The sequence below is a fragment of the Dermacentor albipictus genome, chromosome 1 (assembly GCF_038994185.2).
Source record: "Dermacentor albipictus isolate Rhodes 1998 colony chromosome 1, USDA_Dalb.pri_finalv2, whole genome shotgun sequence".
In the NCBI taxonomy this organism is placed as follows: Eukaryota; Metazoa; Arthropoda; class Arachnida; order Ixodida; family Ixodidae; genus Dermacentor; species Dermacentor albipictus.
Window position 1 is genome coordinate 222949762 of NC_091821.1, and position 17407 is coordinate 222967168.

The 17407-nt window shown below is 43.8% G+C and overlaps 1 long non-coding RNA gene across 1 annotated transcript in view; it reads left to right on the forward strand.

Moving 5' to 3' along the window:
* The first annotated feature begins 768 nt into the window (after positions 1-768).
* LOC139056393 (uncharacterized) overlaps positions 769-17407 on the forward strand; it is an 81548-nt gene continuing 64909 nt past the window's right edge. The window contains exons 1-2 of the long non-coding RNA XR_011512336.1: positions 769-902; positions 2471-2622. This is a non-coding gene — a long non-coding RNA (uncharacterized lncRNA). The remainder of the gene's footprint in view (positions 903-2470; positions 2623-17407) is intronic.

Below are 17407 nucleotides of genomic sequence, written 5' to 3' on the forward strand. Positions count from 1 at the left end.
GCAAGGGTTTTAACGTAACGACTGTTTTAGGCTTGTAGCGCAGCTCGGAAGAGCAAAAAAGGAAGGAGGTAGTCTTGTGTCACGAAATAAACTGTCAGTTGGAAGTTAGCGCTCACTCTGTTTTCCGTTTCCTTTGATTACCCCTACCTCCTTCCTTTTTTGCTCTTCCGAGCTGCGCTACAAGCCTAAAACAGTCATGACGTACCAACTCGCCCAAACTGCCACGCTTTTAACGTCTATAGTCTGTAACGCGGGCGGGCCGACCCTGGACTGGTGGCAGTGCAATTAAAGGCGTGGGTGGACCAATCGTGATAATGCTATCGCATTACATTTGGCGCAACTGTAGTGCGCAAGCGCAATGTTTGCTTTGAGCACGACAGGGCTGGAGTACGTGCTCGCGCTCATGGGCTCCAGTATGGCCGTACTAGGTGGCGCAGACCGGCTTTGTTCTGCACCACTTTGAACAACGAATAGTAGCGACATCCAACTTTCGCATTTTGAAGCGCTATCACTAGCTCAAAAATCTATGGGCACTTTGCTGAGCTAAACTGCAATAGCCGAAAACCTATCTATGACTGCCTTTGTTGCTGTTGTCTGAACTGTTCTGCGAACGGACGTTGCCGTGGCCGCGAACATGGGATGCAATCACAGCGATATGGCTGCAAGGTTTGTCGCCGATGTGCGCGCACCCCCACGCGCGCTTTACCACGCGCCCACTCGCACATCGCTACTGGCATGGCGCCTCTTCTTGCTGCCCTCGCCGGTGATCGCCGCTTTCCTGCGTCCACCACGGACTGCGCCCGGACACTCATGAGCCACTAAAGGCTTACACCTTAATACGAAGCGATGCCTGCCAATACGTCTAGCCAGGAGCGGCCAGGAGTGGATGCGCGCAGGCAACCGTACGTGTGGTCTGACCTTATATACCTTTCGCGTTGTTACAGGCTAGTTGCGCGTTCAAAACTAGTCGAAATTAGCGAAATTAGTGAATGCGTGCTGCAAGCGTACGTGTGCTCTTACTTTACTTTTCGCGTGGTTTAAAGGCTAGATGAGCGTTCAAATCTAGTCGACATTAGCGAAACCGAATGGATATTACACTTATAAGCAGTGCGGCCAAAGTTTAATTCCTACGTCAGTGGCCGCTCCCGAGTGTGAGCAGACGATAGTCGGCTTCTTCCGGAAGTACGTAACTCTTATCGAAATTTGCAACGCAGATTGTTGCTTTCCTCAGCCTGTTTATTAAACTATTTCAATAAATATACACAGTAACAGCAGGAAGAAGCGCCCCGATCCAACCACTATTGATGTCAGTTATGAGCCAATAGCAGCCATCTGTGCGAATCTTGCATATGACGATATATGCAAGCCACTGGCAGTTTCGAATCAGGTGACGAGAAGCCCTCGTCTGAAAAGAGAGTATTTGAGAAAAAGGTGTCCTCGACGCCCGCTTGTGAGCTCACGCCCCGCGCATGACAGCAAAATTTTGCTGAGATGTTCACAGCAGCGTTTCCTATCCACGCACTGCGTTTTTTCACCAAGCCCGAGGGGTGGTTCAGGATCTCCTTTAAGGTCACACCACATAACCTCGACTCATTTAGCCCTAGCATAAACATCTATACGAAAAATATTTCGCGTCCGCAGATTTCCACAGTACGCGAGATTCACGTAATTTATTGTTTTATTTACTTACCCGTCAGCAATTATTAACGAACGTAAGCTTTGAAGAATGGTTTTACGGCCACTGTGTCACTATCTAGCGCATTTGAAAACACCAGCTTGAGTTGTTTGCTGTGTGTGATTCATATGTGACCCTTATTACACTCGTTTACGGTCGTTTAAGCGAAAGCGTGCTAAACTTTAAAGAATAATATTATAAAGGAAAAGCCAGCGCGCCATCCCACTCACGTGCGAAAATACTGCTGCTCTAAAACACACAGCGAACGAACTAACAATTTGTATGCAATGGTCAGTCTTGTCATAAATATGAAATATAGCCTCTTTTCAGAGGTGGATGCTGCATTCGTGCCGCTGCTTCTGTTGGCCTGACGCGGCTTTAATTGTCTGCGCCGCGGTTCCTGACAACTTGGCTTTCGCAGGGTGCATATCGCTATAACAAACTGTCCCATGCCCAGGCCAGAAGCGAAGCCTGCCATTAGCGGCAATTTAGCGCTAGACAAGATAAAGGCCCCGTCAAATCAATGCAGCCACAAAGTTAGGTACGCAGTTCGCCAGCAGCGAGTTTCTAATGCAGCACTAAAAAAATAGCTTCGGACATATTAACTGCCAGAATCACGATTAATATACGAACCAAAAACCAACCAGGCACGCCGTATACAGTGGGGGAGAACTGCTGAATAATTTTGACGACCTCACGTTCTTTAAGGTGCACCTTAACCCTAAGCAAACGAGCGTTTTTCGCTACTTATTCAAAATTTGGTGCATGCTAGGTGGTACACCCTGTTTATTACAGGAAGGTTGGGGAGCGGAAGGGGAGGTGAAGAAAAGAGGGCGGACAGTGCTATCGGCAACCAGCATTGAAACTTCGCCTGCCAACTGCAGCGCCGACACACAGCCAAGCGAGTGGAGGGAACAGATTTCAGAATATATTGTGACTTCGGATCGGTAAGTTCACCGCTCACCTTGAGGCACATGTTCCCAGCTTCAGGCCTAACTGGGCACCGGTGTGCTTGAACGTTAAGCGCATGCGCTCATCGCACAACGCAGGGCCATGGACAGAGCTTGGCTGCAGAGAGCTTCCTAGAAAAATTACGAGAGGGAACCCTGGCGGTGTAGTGTCTACGAGAGCTGCAAGTATGGCGGTTCAGCCAGTATGGGAATGATTGACAGTGCGTACGTTTTGCATAAACTTCATCCTTCTGGCGTCAAACGGCTTTTGTCACTTTGCAAATTGACCACTTTCAACAAAATATTGTGTTATGAATGCAATAATTTGCAGTTATTACATATGTTGGCATGGTCTAATTGTCGTACGGAGTTGAGAAAACTACGAGTGCTTGAAAATTTGGAAACAAAGTGTAATAAACAACATCACAAGAACGTTTGAGGTCACAAGCACGTAGACAAATACAAGTTGTAATCATCATTCCTATGACAGCTGAACGATTACCGCGCCAGAGCTCCCTCTTGTAATTTTTGTTGGGAACTCTATGCTCGGTTGGACTTGGCGCGCGGGCGGTATAGCACTGCGTATATACAGGCGCACGTCTGCTACCGTTGAAAATGGCGTGCCGCATTTGTGGCCTCCTTAGCTTAGTGTCAGCATAATTTAGTTGCGCGCTCAAGCTAACGTAGCGCCTCCTGGCTAGCGTTCATTCCTCGTACGCTTCACTCTAAAAAAAAGTTTGCACCCTTTAGAGTGTATATCTGCCACACAACAATAATCGTCATCTGCCTTGATGCTTTTCCTTTCTTTAACGCAGCGAGCACGGTACTTCCCAGTAACGAACGGCATGATCGTTATCAGCATGACATAGCATTCCCGACAGGAAAGTAGCGGGCGCGACGTTTTCAAGAAAGGAAACGCATCAAGGCAGATGACGATTATCGTTGTGTGGCAGATATACACCCCAAAGGGTGCAAACTTTTTTAGAGTGTTGGAGGAAGGTCAACTTTTGCTCTGGTAAAAGCTGTGTGTCTGTTTCTTAAATTGAGTAAGCCACCCTACTGTGGTCGCACCTGGATAATAGTGTAGCAGCTGGCACTTGGCGGTTTTCAGTCGGGTTCAGGCGTAACTTAACCGAACATTTAATGGCTTGGCGGGAGGGATTCGATCTGATCATGCAGCGCACATAATAATAATAATAATAATAATAATAATAATAATAATAATAATAATAATAATAATAATTAGCCTGGTTATGCCCACTGCAGGGCAAAGACCTCTCCCATACTTCTCTAACTCCCCCGGTCATGTACTAATTGTGGTCATGTTGTCCCTGCAAACTTCTTAATCTCATCTGCCCACCTAACTTTCTGCCGGCCCCTGCTACGCTTCCCTTCGCTTGGAATCCAGCCCATAACCCTTAATGACCATTGGTTATCTTCCCTCCTCATTACATGTCCTGCCCATGCCCATTTCTTTTTCTTGATTTCAACTAAGATGTCATTAACTCGCGTTTGTTCTCTCAGTGCCAATCTGCCCTCTTCTTATCCCTTAACGTTACACCCATAATTTTTCTTTCCATAACTCGTTGCGTCCTCAATTTAAGTAGCACCCTTTTCGTAAGCCTCCAGGTTACTGCCCCGTAGGTGAGTACTGGTAAGACAGAGCTGTTATACACTTTTATTTTGAGGCATAATGGCAACCTGCTGTTCATGATCTAAGAACGCCTACCGAACGCACCCCAGCCCATTCTTATTCTTTTGATTATTTCAGTCTCATGATCCGGATCCGTGGTCACTACCTGCCCTAAGTAGATGTATTCCCTTACCACTTCCAGTGCCTCGCTACCTATCGTAAACTGTTGTTCTCTTCCGAGACTGTTAAACATTAGTTTTCCGCAGATTAATTTTCAGACCCACCCTTCTGCTTTGCCTGTCCAGGTCAGTGAGCATGCATTGCAATTGGTCCCCTAAGTTGCTAAGCAAAGCAATATCATCAGCGAATCGTAAGCTACTAAGGTATTCTCCATTAACTTTCATCCCCAATTCTTCCCAATCCAGGTCTCTGAATACCTCGTGTAAACACGCTGTGAATAATATTGGAGAGATCGTACCCCCCTGCCTGATGCCCTTCTTTATTGGGATTTTGTTGCTTTCATTATGGAGGACTAGCGCGGATATATTTCAGTATTTTTACATACGGCTCGTCTACTCCCCGATTCCGTAATGCCTGCAGTACTGCTGAGGTTTCGACTGAATCAAACGCTTTCTCGTAATCAATGCAAGCTATACATAAGGGTTGGTTATCTTCCGCACATTTGTCTATCACCTGATTGATAGTATGAATATGGTCTATTGTTGAGTAGCCTTTACGTAATCTTGCCTGGTCCTTTGGTTGAGAGAAGTATAAGGTGTTCCTGATTCCATTTGCAATTACCTTGGTAAATACTTTGTAGGCAACGGACAGTAAGCTGATCGGTCTATAATTTTTCAACTCTTTGGCGTCCCCTTTCTGATGGATTAAGATTATGTTGGCGTTTTTCCAAGGTTCCGGTACGCTCGAGGTCATGAGGCATTGCGTATACAGGGTGGCCAGTTTTTCTCGAACAATCTGCCCGCCATCTTTCAACAAGTCTGCTATAACCTTATCCTCCCCAGCTGTCTTCCCCCATAGCTCCCAAGGCTTTCTTTACTTCTTCCGGCGTTACTTGTGGGATGTCAAATTCCTCTAGACTATTCCCTCTTCCATTATCGTCGTGGTTGCCACTGGTACTGTATACATGTGTATAGAACTCCTCAGCCACTTGAACTATCTTGTCCATATTAGTAATGATATTGCCGGCATTGTCTCTTAATGCATACATATGATTCTTGCCTATTCCTAGTTTCTTCTTCACTGCTTTAGGCTTCCGCCTCCAACTCCGTTCTTGAGAGCATGTTCACTTCTATCCATATTATACTTCCTTATGACAGCTGACTTACGCTTGCTGATTAACTTGGAAAGTTCTGCCAGTTCTATTCTAGCTGTAGGGTTAGAGGCTTTCATACATTGGCGCTTCTTAATCAGATCTTTCGTCTCCTGCGATAGCTTACTGGTATCCTGTCTCACGAAGTTACCACCGACTTCTATTGCACACTCCTTAATGATGCCCATCAGATTATCGTTCATTGCTTCAACACTAAGGTCCTCTTCCTGAGTTAAATCCGAATACCTGTTCTGTAGCTTGATCCGGAATTCCTCTATTTTCCCTATTACCGCTAACTCATTGATCGGCTTCTGATGTACCAGTTTCTTCCGTTCCCTCCTCAAGTCTAGGCTAACTCGAGTTCTTACCATCCTATGGTCACATGCAGTGCACCTTGCCGAGCACGTCTTCATCTTGTATGATGCCAGGGTTAGCGCAGAGTATGAAGTCTATTTCATTTCTAGTCTCGCCATTTGGTCTACCCCATGTCCACTTTCGGCTATCCCGCTTGCGGAAGAAGGTATTCATTATCCGCATATTATTCCGTTCTGCAAACTCTACTAATAACTTTCCCCTGCTATTTCTAGAACATATGCCATATTTTCCCACTGACTTGTCTCCAGCCTGCTTCTTACCTACCCTGGCGTTGAAGTCGCCCATCAGTATAGTGTATTTTGTTTTGACTTTACCCATGGCCGATTCCACGTCTTCAAAGAAGCTTTCGACTTCCTGGTCATCATGAATGGATGTAGGAGCGTAGACCCGTACGACCTTCAATTTGTACCTCTTATTAAGTTTCACAAGAAGACCTGCCACCCTTTCGTTAATGCTATAGAATTCCTGTATGTATGAATTCCGCTAAGCCCCGGTAGCACAGGACGTGCCCGCTTTTTAGCACTGTATATGCTACTTTTCTCCTCCTAACTTCACTGAGCCCTATTATATCCGATTTACTGCCCTCTAATTCCTCCAATAGCACTGCTAGCCTCGCCTCACTAGAGAACGTTCTAGCGTTAAACGTTGCCAGGTTCAGATTCCAATGGCGGCCTGTCCGGACCCAGGGATTTTAAGCCCCCTCTGCTGCGTCGCAGGTCCGACCACCACCGTGGTCAATTGCTTCGCAGCTGCTGGGGACTGAGGGCCGGGGTTTAATTGTTGCATTCATATAGGAGGTTGTGGCCAAGTACTGCACCAGGGTGGCCAATCCTGCTCTGGTGAGGGAGTGCGTTACCGGTTCTGGTCACCGGGATCAGGCCGCACTCCAGGCCTGTGTATACATACATACATACATACATACATACATACATACATACATACATACATACATACATACATACATACATACATACATACATACATACATACATACATACATACATACATACATACATACATACATACATACATACATACATACATACATACATACATACATACATACATACATACATACATACATACATACATACATACATACATACATACATACATACATACATACATACATACATACATACATACATACATACATACATACATACATACATACATACATACATACATACATACATACATACATACATACATACATACATACATACATACATGCTAGAATCTGTACAAAATGGAGCCACTCGTTTTATTACGCAGAACTAGAGTCCCCATTCGAACATAACGCAGATCAAACTTGATATCTTTCTCGAACCATTGGATTTTCGTCGTTCCATTGATCTTTTATGCCTATTTCATAAATATAGTTACAGCACCAGGCCGTCTCCATTACCTCTGGAAGCACCTTCACACATTTCGCGTCGACTACATAATCAATTTAGCATAAAGCGCATGCACGGAAGGACTCAAGCCTTCAATTCATCGGCACTTCCGCGTGCCATTGCTCTTTGGAATGATCGTCCCGACTCTATCGCATCCATCTGTGACCATCAATCATTCCATGATCAGCTGCGGAAACATTTTTCTAAAGAGTGACGTCGTGACTTGGGTCTCTTCAGTTGGTTTGCATTTCCATCCTCGCTGATATTGCGATATGCCTTGTTATCTTGTGCATCTTAAATCAATTACATTTCTTGTATGACCACTGTTTTTTCTTACGATATGTATTGGCCACAATGACGCAGCATTAATATAACATATAAATTTGACCTCGAGGGACAGCACGACCACGATCTTAGTACGTTGAAGAACAAGAGGCACAGTACAGAGCAAACGAATCAGTTAATATCACTCATAGGCAGTCATATACATTAGCGTATACAGTAAAAAAGTCGTGATGGGCACTGACGGCACGCCTCTGCTTATCAGGGCATGAGGATGGGTCTAAGCACTGTGCATGCTGTTAGGGGACGTCTGTCAAGGATATTCGGTTTATAAAAACCGTTTGTAAACTTTATATGAAGCAAGCTATAGTCGTCAAAATAATTATTGAGGCGTCTGACAGATTACGTTGTAGTACCGCAAAGGAAACGTCAAACTACGTGAAAACAACAAAGCGCACGCAGATTATTCGTGCTCTATACTCTGTAAGCCACTCAATAAGCACGTACGTAACAGAAAGAAAATATAGTTTTTTTTCTTCTTATATATGCGGTACCAAGGCACGCTACGTACTATACAGTAGTTCTTTCTAATCCTGTTTAGCGATGATACTAGTTAACGATATAATCAAAAACACAAGTTCCGTTGATGTTTTCGAAACACAGACGTTATACAGACGTTACGAGGGTTTTAGACGGGGCAGTCCCAAACTCATCTTAAACGCACAGTTTCTGCGACGAGAAACAACAAAACCCGAACTTTAAGGGTTGTACGCTGGAGCTTTATTGCGTTTCAAGCATAACCGTTCTCACCGCTACTGGCGCGCGCTTCACTCGCAGCCGTACCTTCAAGAAGTTTACAAGCGGCGGCCACTGGGGGGGGGGGATTCAGATTTACTGTTTCAAAGACATTTCCAGGCGATTTCGTCCACGCAGTTACGCCGCGCCGGCGAAACGTGCAACGTCTCGGACGAGATTACCGCGCGCCCGCTGCGGGCAGGGCGAGCGCGAAGGACCATAGTTGTACACCATTAAACGCGATCGCCGAGGAGGAGACGGCATCGCCTCGGCGCGCATTCATCCGCGCGCACGCTCCATGCCGAGTTGGCCGGACCATCGAGGTTGCGTCCCCTGCGCTTCAATTGCCCCATTCCACGTGCGGGGGCGGCGCGGACGTGCGCCGCAGTGCTCGCACTGGGCCATGCATATGCATTGGGAACGATATGATGCCGCTTACGTGCGTGGCCCGCTCACGGCAACGAACCCCATGCTTCCTAGCTCGCTCAGCGGCGGCGCGGGAAGTGAGTTTATGGGCGATGCTCCGAGCCTCCCCGTCCCCGCAGGCTTGTCGGGCCGACCTATGAGCTTGTCGTAAAACCGCTACGGCCCTTACGACCACAAAGTGCGCTCCATCAAGTATATCATTCCCTAGGCGAGATGTGGCGCTCTCTTCAGTAGCGGCACTGCTCGGAGGGAGCATTTTATAAGCTGTGATTTGAAGAGCAAAACTTGTCCACTGAAACAAGGCCGAGCAATTTCTTTTTTTCTCTTTTCAGCAAGAGTACTCCAGTACAACGAGGGAATGCGCTGGTTTAGTATAATATCACAGTTAAGCGTCGAGCTGCTACGTAGCAAACTGTTCTATTTATTACTTATTTATTTCAAGCTTGTATTCTGAGCCACGTTGCACAAAACCTAAAGCCATCAAAGTGCTGAAGGTTACTTCCTTCATAACATACACGTCCAAATAAGCAGCTTGCCTAAGTATTGTGCAATCACCTGGTTCTGCGCTTGACGCTTCTTTTATGCTTATGTGGCCTAAGTGACGGTATTTACTGCGAGCATGTCCTCAGTTCATCAATGGCTTTTAAATAAAACACTGTAATCGAATCATTTTCCTTGTCCCGGCACTATTCTTTTAAATTATTTCATAATATAAAGGATAAAGAGAATTTCAGTTGTTCCATGACACCATTATTTATTTTTTTCTTTGAAGTGCTACAAGTGATAGTTGTTGCCTGGCTTTCTTGAGAAAAAAATTATTGCATTCGGAGACATTGCTTACTGGATATTTCGGACCTGAGTTCAATAATGTCCCCAGTCAACTTCTGGTGAGCGATGTTCACTTAAACCACAGTTTTGGCGGCATCAGTGTATGCATTAGTATGGTGACAGAAAAATGGGACTGTGATTTCACTCAAGCGAAAAAGAAAATTACGTTGTGTTTGCTTGGTAGTCGCTTTCTCCTTGGCATTGATGACGCGATCTTTAGGAAGGTGCGCCTGACTGTTCGCATTTGTAAGTGCTTACTGTACGTTGGTTTGAAGAGCAATACAGCGGCTGCTGCAGATCGCGTCAACAAGTGCCACTGCTATAGAAGCTAACTTCGCTTTTCACATTTCAAACCAATGGCACCCGCCGTGGTTGCTCAGTGGCTATGGTGTTGGGCTGCTGAGCACGAGGTCGCGGGATCGAATCCCGGCCACGGCGGCCGCATTTCGATGGGGGCGAAATGCGAAAACACCCGTGTGCTTAGATTTAGGTGCACGTTAAAGAACCCCAGGTGGTCGAAATTTCCGGAGTCCTCCACTACGGCGTGCCTCATAATCAGAAAGTGGTTTTGGCACGTAAAACCCCAAATATTATTATTATTAAACCAATGGCCAGACTAGACATGACGTTGCTTGTTGTGACTGCGAGTTAGTCGGCTGTTCCGTGGTTTATTTTCCTGGGCTTACGCTGCCTAACAAGCTATGATGTCGACATGATGCTTCAAGAATCAAAAGTTTTTCTTGCTATAGAACGGGGCACAGCTGTCTCTTTAGATAAATATTTGTTCATGGTCGCGCATATAAATCTTACACTTCCATCATTACTCTGCAAAGGCCCCTTCGAGCACGAATAAACATTTCACCCACCCCGGCGTCTGCAGATCAAACCAGGTCGTTTTATAAATAGATGTAAAAGCCGTCTGTGTGATAAGGCGACATTTTCGTTCAAAGAAAATTTAAGGTGACGTCATATCCAAAGGACGCAGATATACGACGCTAGGCTTGCGTGCTGCTCGGCGCTCGCGACCTCGCGACACAATCTACGCATTCGTACGTGTGCACTGGAGATACCATGCGTACAGCTACGTGCGTATACATGAGCGCGCTCGCTCCTCTGCTTAAGACATAATCCGTCTATTACCTTACTGGGATTGAACCTCGGGTCGTTCCGTATGGTGATGAAGATCATATGAACTGAGCCATAAACTAGCTAGGTCACGAGACTCACAAGGCTCAGTAGTTTGGTTTGGTTTGGTGCCTGTAGGTATGGCTCAATCCACTACACTATAAAAACAGTTGCACCCTTTGGGGTGTATATTTGTCCCACAACAATAATCGTAATCTGTCTTGCCCGCGTTTCCTTTTTTTAACGCGGCGAGCCCGGTACTTCCCAGTCACGAACGGCATGCGCGTTATCAGCATGACAGAGCATTTTCGACAGGAAAGTAACGAGCGCCGAGTTTTCAAGAAAGGAAACGCAAGCAAGGCAGATGACGATTATTGTTGTGGGACAAATCTACACCCCAAAGGGTGCAAACTGTTTTTAGACTGTATGGTGGACCGGCCATTAATTGGGCAGCAGTAGGTAAACAGGGAAGAATACTGAAATGGAATTTTGTAAATTGAGAATGAGCTATTAAATGAATACAAATCATTATTATCAATTTTCAGGGTATATTATTTTAAAATGTGAAGTTAATATTCTTATTTTCATGTTGAGGGGAAATAAAAACGATAAAATTAACAAGACATTATCTTTGCTGCATATAAAATTAAATATGGCATCACATACATTCTTATAGCAGTTTGCTAGCGCTGACGCCCCAAGATATAGTACCACAGGAAGCGTAATGCCCAATCCAAGTTGCCGAAGGGGACCTTCCAGAAGTCATTTTCTTTGCCCGTTGATTAAACGTCGTTGTCTTTGTCGGGGGGAGCGTTCGCGCCAGCCATGGGGTTTCTGAACTCAAAATTTCGCACATCCCCACATTTCTTCGCATATTGCGCCATACTCATCGTCGTGAAGATGGCCCTCACGAGGCGTAACAATGTCGGGGGTGGGGGGGAGGCACAAAAGCACTCATTCTTAGCTCAATTATACGTATTTCAATTGATCGTGTTCAGCAGACAGAAACCCTCGAAAAGTACGATGAGATACAGTGCAAGTGTGCCTTAAAGATTAATTAAAATGACAGACAGACACCACCCTTACAAAAATTTTTATACAAAGTCCATAGACAGTCCATAGACATTTGTCTAAGAAGTCTATAGACTGTCTATAGTCATTTCTTTAGACTGGTCTATAGACAGTCTATAGATTTATGGCCGCACACTTTTTATAGACTGGTCTATAAAAAGTCTGAGTTTATAGACTGTCTATAGACATTTCTTTAGACTAGTCTATAGACAGTCTATAGACTTATGGCCGCACACTTTTTATAGACTAGTCTATAAAAAGTCTGAGTCTATAGACTGTCTATACACTGTCTATAGACTGTATGTAGACTTATGGCCATACACTTTTTATAGACTATTCTATAAAAAGTCTAAGTCTATAGACTGTCTATAGACTGCCTATAGACTTATGGCCATACACTTTTTATGGACTAGTCTATAAAAAGTCTGAGTCTAGAGTGTCTATGGATTAATTAATGAGAGCAGCATTCCGGGCAAGTTGGTAATCCATTGCTTAAATGATATTGCGCGACATAAAAAACGACACGGACGTGAAAGAAGACGACACACCAAGCGCAAACTTTCAACTAAGTTTATTGTGCCACTGCGTCATTTTATACATGGCATGCACGTAAATCGCACATGCGCTTACATGGAAATGAAGTGCGAAATCATGTAACATGGTTACGTGTCGTGTGATGCCGCGTCCAAGTAACGTAATTCTTTTTCTGTGAGAGCTAGAGACGGGAAGCTGACACACGCATCACCCAATTTCGCGATCATCTGTGCTTCAGATATCTCACGGATGAGCTGCGTGCTGCCACGGGAAACAATCGTACATTGATCCTCAAGAGGTTTGCACCCATGATCGCGACAGTGGATCGCCAAGAAACCGCCAGAGCCGTTTTTAACATTGTTGCTGTGCTCACGGAGCCGATCATTGAGGCAACGCCCAGTTTGTCCTATGTATTTCTTGCCACAAGAAAGCGGAAGGCTGTACACCACCCGGTGTACACACTCGACAAACTTTTTTCGGTGATGCTTTCTGCATTTATCGGAAGGGACGGCATTTGGATCCGTCAGCCTGCAAAGCCTGCCGAGCTTGTCGGGAGCAGAAAAAACAACTCTTACATTCGCTCTTTGGGCAATCTTTTTCAAGTTGTGGGAAATCCCGTGCATGTAAGGTATGACACTAACTTTAGGGCGTGTGCCAGGAGGGGCATCGGCAACTGACTTTTGCGTACTGGATCGCGCTTCTCTTAAGATGCGTTCCGCGACAGACACTAGCACCACCCTGGGATATCCAGCCAAGGACAACCGTAAAGTTTGCGCTTCTAAGCTTACGTCCACAACATGGCAGCAAGACTTGCTAAGGGCATTCTTGAAGCACAAACTGATTAATGGCCCGCTTAACAAGCTTAGAATGTGCGGACGTATACGGCAGAAGTGGTTTGTTGGCTCGCGGCTCGTACGACCAACACGTGTGGCAGTCCTGAAAATTCAGGCGAAGATCAAGAAAACGAAGAGACCTATCTGCCGGCATCTCATGAGTAGTTTGAAGGGGGGCTAAGCACTTCTGAAACGTTTCTAACGCTTTCTTAGCTTCCAGAATGAAGGCATCAGAAGAGCAGTCAATGAAAATTAAAAAGTCATCAACGTATCTAAATGTTTTAAAAACTGCAGTGCCTTGCACTTGTAAAGAAATGTCATGGTCTAAACAGGATAAAAACAAGTCACTAAGAATGGGAGCAATGCAAGAGCCAATACAAACTCCGCTCTTCTGCAAAAAACATTGGTTATCCCAAGTGATAAAGGTGGAATTAAGATAAATCTGTAAAAGTTCTAAAAATTGACTGCAAGACATGCCGGCCTCATTCTGGAAGGAAACAGCACCATACTTATCTATACATTGCTCAACACAGGACAGTACGCTTCTATGCGGCAAGGAATAATAAAGATCCTTTACATCAATGGAAAACGCCTGAAGACCACGGTCAGAATGTGACTTCAAAAATTCAATCACAGATTCTGAGTTCTTTGCGATCCACTGTCGCGATCATGGGTGCAAACCTCTTGAGGATCAATGTACGATTGTTTCCCGTGGCAGCACGCAGCTCATCCGTGAGATATCTGAAGCACAGATGATCGCGAAATTGGGTGATGCGTGTGTCAGCTTCCCGTCTCTAGCTCTCACAGAAAAAGAATTACGTTACTTGGACGCGGCATCACACGACACGTAACCATGTTACATGATTTCGCACTTCATTTCCGTGTAAGCGCATGCGCGACTTACGTGCATGCCATGTATAAAATGACGCAGTGGCACAATAAACTTAGTTGAAAGTTTGCGCTTGGTGTGTCGTCTTCTTTCACGTCCGTGTCGTTTTTTATGTCGCGCAATATCATTTAAGCAATGGATTAATTAAAATTCATGTTTGTAGACAGTTGTCTGCATAATGTCTATGGGCAAGTGTATAGGCTTACAGTTCTACTTTTGTAGACTGAAGTCTATGGAATGTCTACAGACAAATGTATATATACTATAGACATTCTATATATAGACTTCAGTCTACAAAAACAGAACTTTATAATCCAATACATGTTTTCTATGACATTCTGCATACACTTGCCAACAAACATGCATTTTCATTAATTTATAGACACTCTAGACACAGACATTTTATAGACAAGTCTACAAAGAGTGTATAAGGCCATAACTCCATAGCGGCTATCTACAAGTTAGTTTACATTTTTCATTACATGCGGTAGCAAAACGTTTTGAATGTATTTCATTTCATTTTATAGATATGAAATGCATGGAATGCAGATATTATGCATGTGCACCTGTTCCTTTTCATCTCATCTGCACTTATGCATTACCGTTAGTAGATTAATAAAGCTCCTGAACCAGCTGTACTTTCATATATGTTGCATAAACAGAAAGAATTTATTTAGTGCTGAATCATGCAGTGCAAAAAATAAAACAAATGCACCGGCAATACATTAACCGTTTTTATTGCTCGATATAGTACATGAATTCCTTAAATTCTTGTCTTATGCTATTATGGAAACAGATTAAATATTTACACTACTCCTTGGCAAGCATGGTCGCCAGGCTGGCCTTGACCTTTGTGTCATTAGTCCCAAAGGTGCTGCAGGTGTATGCTGCAAATAAGTACATGCAGCAATATGAGGCAAAAATAACAGATGTGTATTCTTTGTGTGTTCATTAAGCAGCTGAATATATTTACTCAAACCATCTAAGTCAATACTTAATGCGGTTTAACTATGACTAATGGCTGCTTGTCAATACAAATCAGTACCTTTATGCAATGTTCTATTGCATGGTATGGGGAACAATTAAACAGTCACAACTGCTGCTCGTGTCAGCAACAGTATGTTCCCTTTTATGACAAGTTCATATATGATGCATTAATGTACTTATCCCAAATGGTCCCTATATTTATTGCGGAAACGTTACCCAGTTGGGCTGTCTGTACAGTTTTTTTGGCTGGTAGTTAAGTATGCCCGTGCAGAGGGATGTTTTCAGGAGACGTGACTGGTATATTCCCAGTGTCATGCCTAAGATTGTAATTTATTTTGCTTAGTACACATTGAAATGTATTTCTCATACTTTTAAATGAATGGGTCATTGGCCATAACTTCAACAGATGGCGGATGGGTTGATTGTATTGATATGGTACCTTAATTTCTTGCAGGTAATGAGGCCTCTTGGGCATGCTAACAGGTTTCCAAGTTAGGTATACCACATGAGCACCCGAAATACCACACGAGCACTTTGTGTCATGGCACGACAGATATGCACCTCCTAGGAAACAGACCTGATAGTATAGTTCGAATGAATTCTATCACAGTAAATTATTTAAGGTGCTTTGAAAGATGAAAATTTTTTCTAGGCTATCGAGGTTCAGGACGTTTAGTTAACGCAAAAAAAAAAACGTATTGAGTAAGAAATGCCTTGTCAGTCTGCTTAACTTTCTTTTTTTTTCAATAAATAGAACCAATTTCCTTCAATTTTTATGAAGTGAAACGTTTTAAAAATATATTTAACACAGAGACTTTCTGGAAACTGACATGTAACAAGACAGCATACCTATGTGGCCAATTTAAAGTTTCCCGATCTTTTTCCAAGCCTTTCCTGGCTGTCTTCATGAAAATTTTCTGGCAATCTATGACGCCTGCAGCTTAAGTGCAATAAAAAATACTATGGTTTAATGCTTGCCAAGTAGTGCCAGTCCATAATATTTAGATAAAACGAATAACACGTCAGTCACTTAACATGTAGTATTAGATGCAACTGACTTGAATCCCTTGTTTAATAAAGCTGACAAGGGCTTCGGCAAGTTCGTAATTGATGGCCACAAGAGTACAGCACTGAAGACACAGAGACACGCGTAAAACAAATGCAACAATTTGAGGGAAAACTTATACAATGAGTTATTTTTACGGTTCAATAGTAGTTTTCTATATAATTTGCTCTCACCACTTATGCCTCTAGTTAACTTTGTTTACCTATGACTAAAGACTACATGGCAATATTAATCAGTACCATTATGATGTTTCGTTATATTATAGTATGATAAGCAGTTAGACAACCATAATGGTAGCCGGTGTTAGCAACGGTACGCTTCGTTTCAAGACAGGTTCATGTGACACACAGTGTACTCATAAAAATGAAAGAAATGTGAGAATCCCAAACGATTCCTATAATAATAATTGTTGAAACAAAGATACCCTGCTGGACTGTGCACATTTTTCAGGTGTTAAAGCAATGTGCCCGTGCCGATCGAACATGCTCAGCATACTGACTGCAGTTTTGAACAATCACGTTAACATTTGCAATTTATTTCCGCTTAGAACAGTCTGCATTGTCTCTTTTCTCATACTTCGAGATGAATACATTTGCCACACTTTCAGTAGAATGCGCATGAATGGGGGCGTACTGATCAGGTCACTTATCAACTAAAACATGTTACGATCTCTTAGGTGTGTTAATAAGGGTAGAACAAATGCAATGTTCACTGAATTATTTGAATAATCTGTGCGTTATCTACTAAGAAAAGACCACCAAATTGATAATCTGGCTCTTTATTCTTTTGTACAGCGCATATAGTATGCAGTCTGTCCAAGATGACGGCACTACATGCAACAGTAATGAAAACCGGAACACTTATTGCGCACGACAAGGGCTTCATACCGTGCACGACTGGCACAATGCGAATCTGCGCCAGCAGCTGCCTAAAGATTAAGAGCACGTAAACTGCATAACCCCGAAGCATCGAAAGGCGCTTAACGCTTTTCATATAGCTCGAAAGATAACTTCTGCTGCTAAACTGTTTAAAAAAGAGACAAAAAACAAATCTTCCAACTACCGTCAAACGCAATGCTTTCAGTCTGAAACGTGTAAAGGTGCTTCCCGGAGCGACTAATTTATTGTGCTCCAATATTTTCGGCTAAGTTGCGAAGCTGCGAGTGACTGAGCTTATCGCAGGTTTCATGCTCGAAAAGCGTTTGTGGTTGC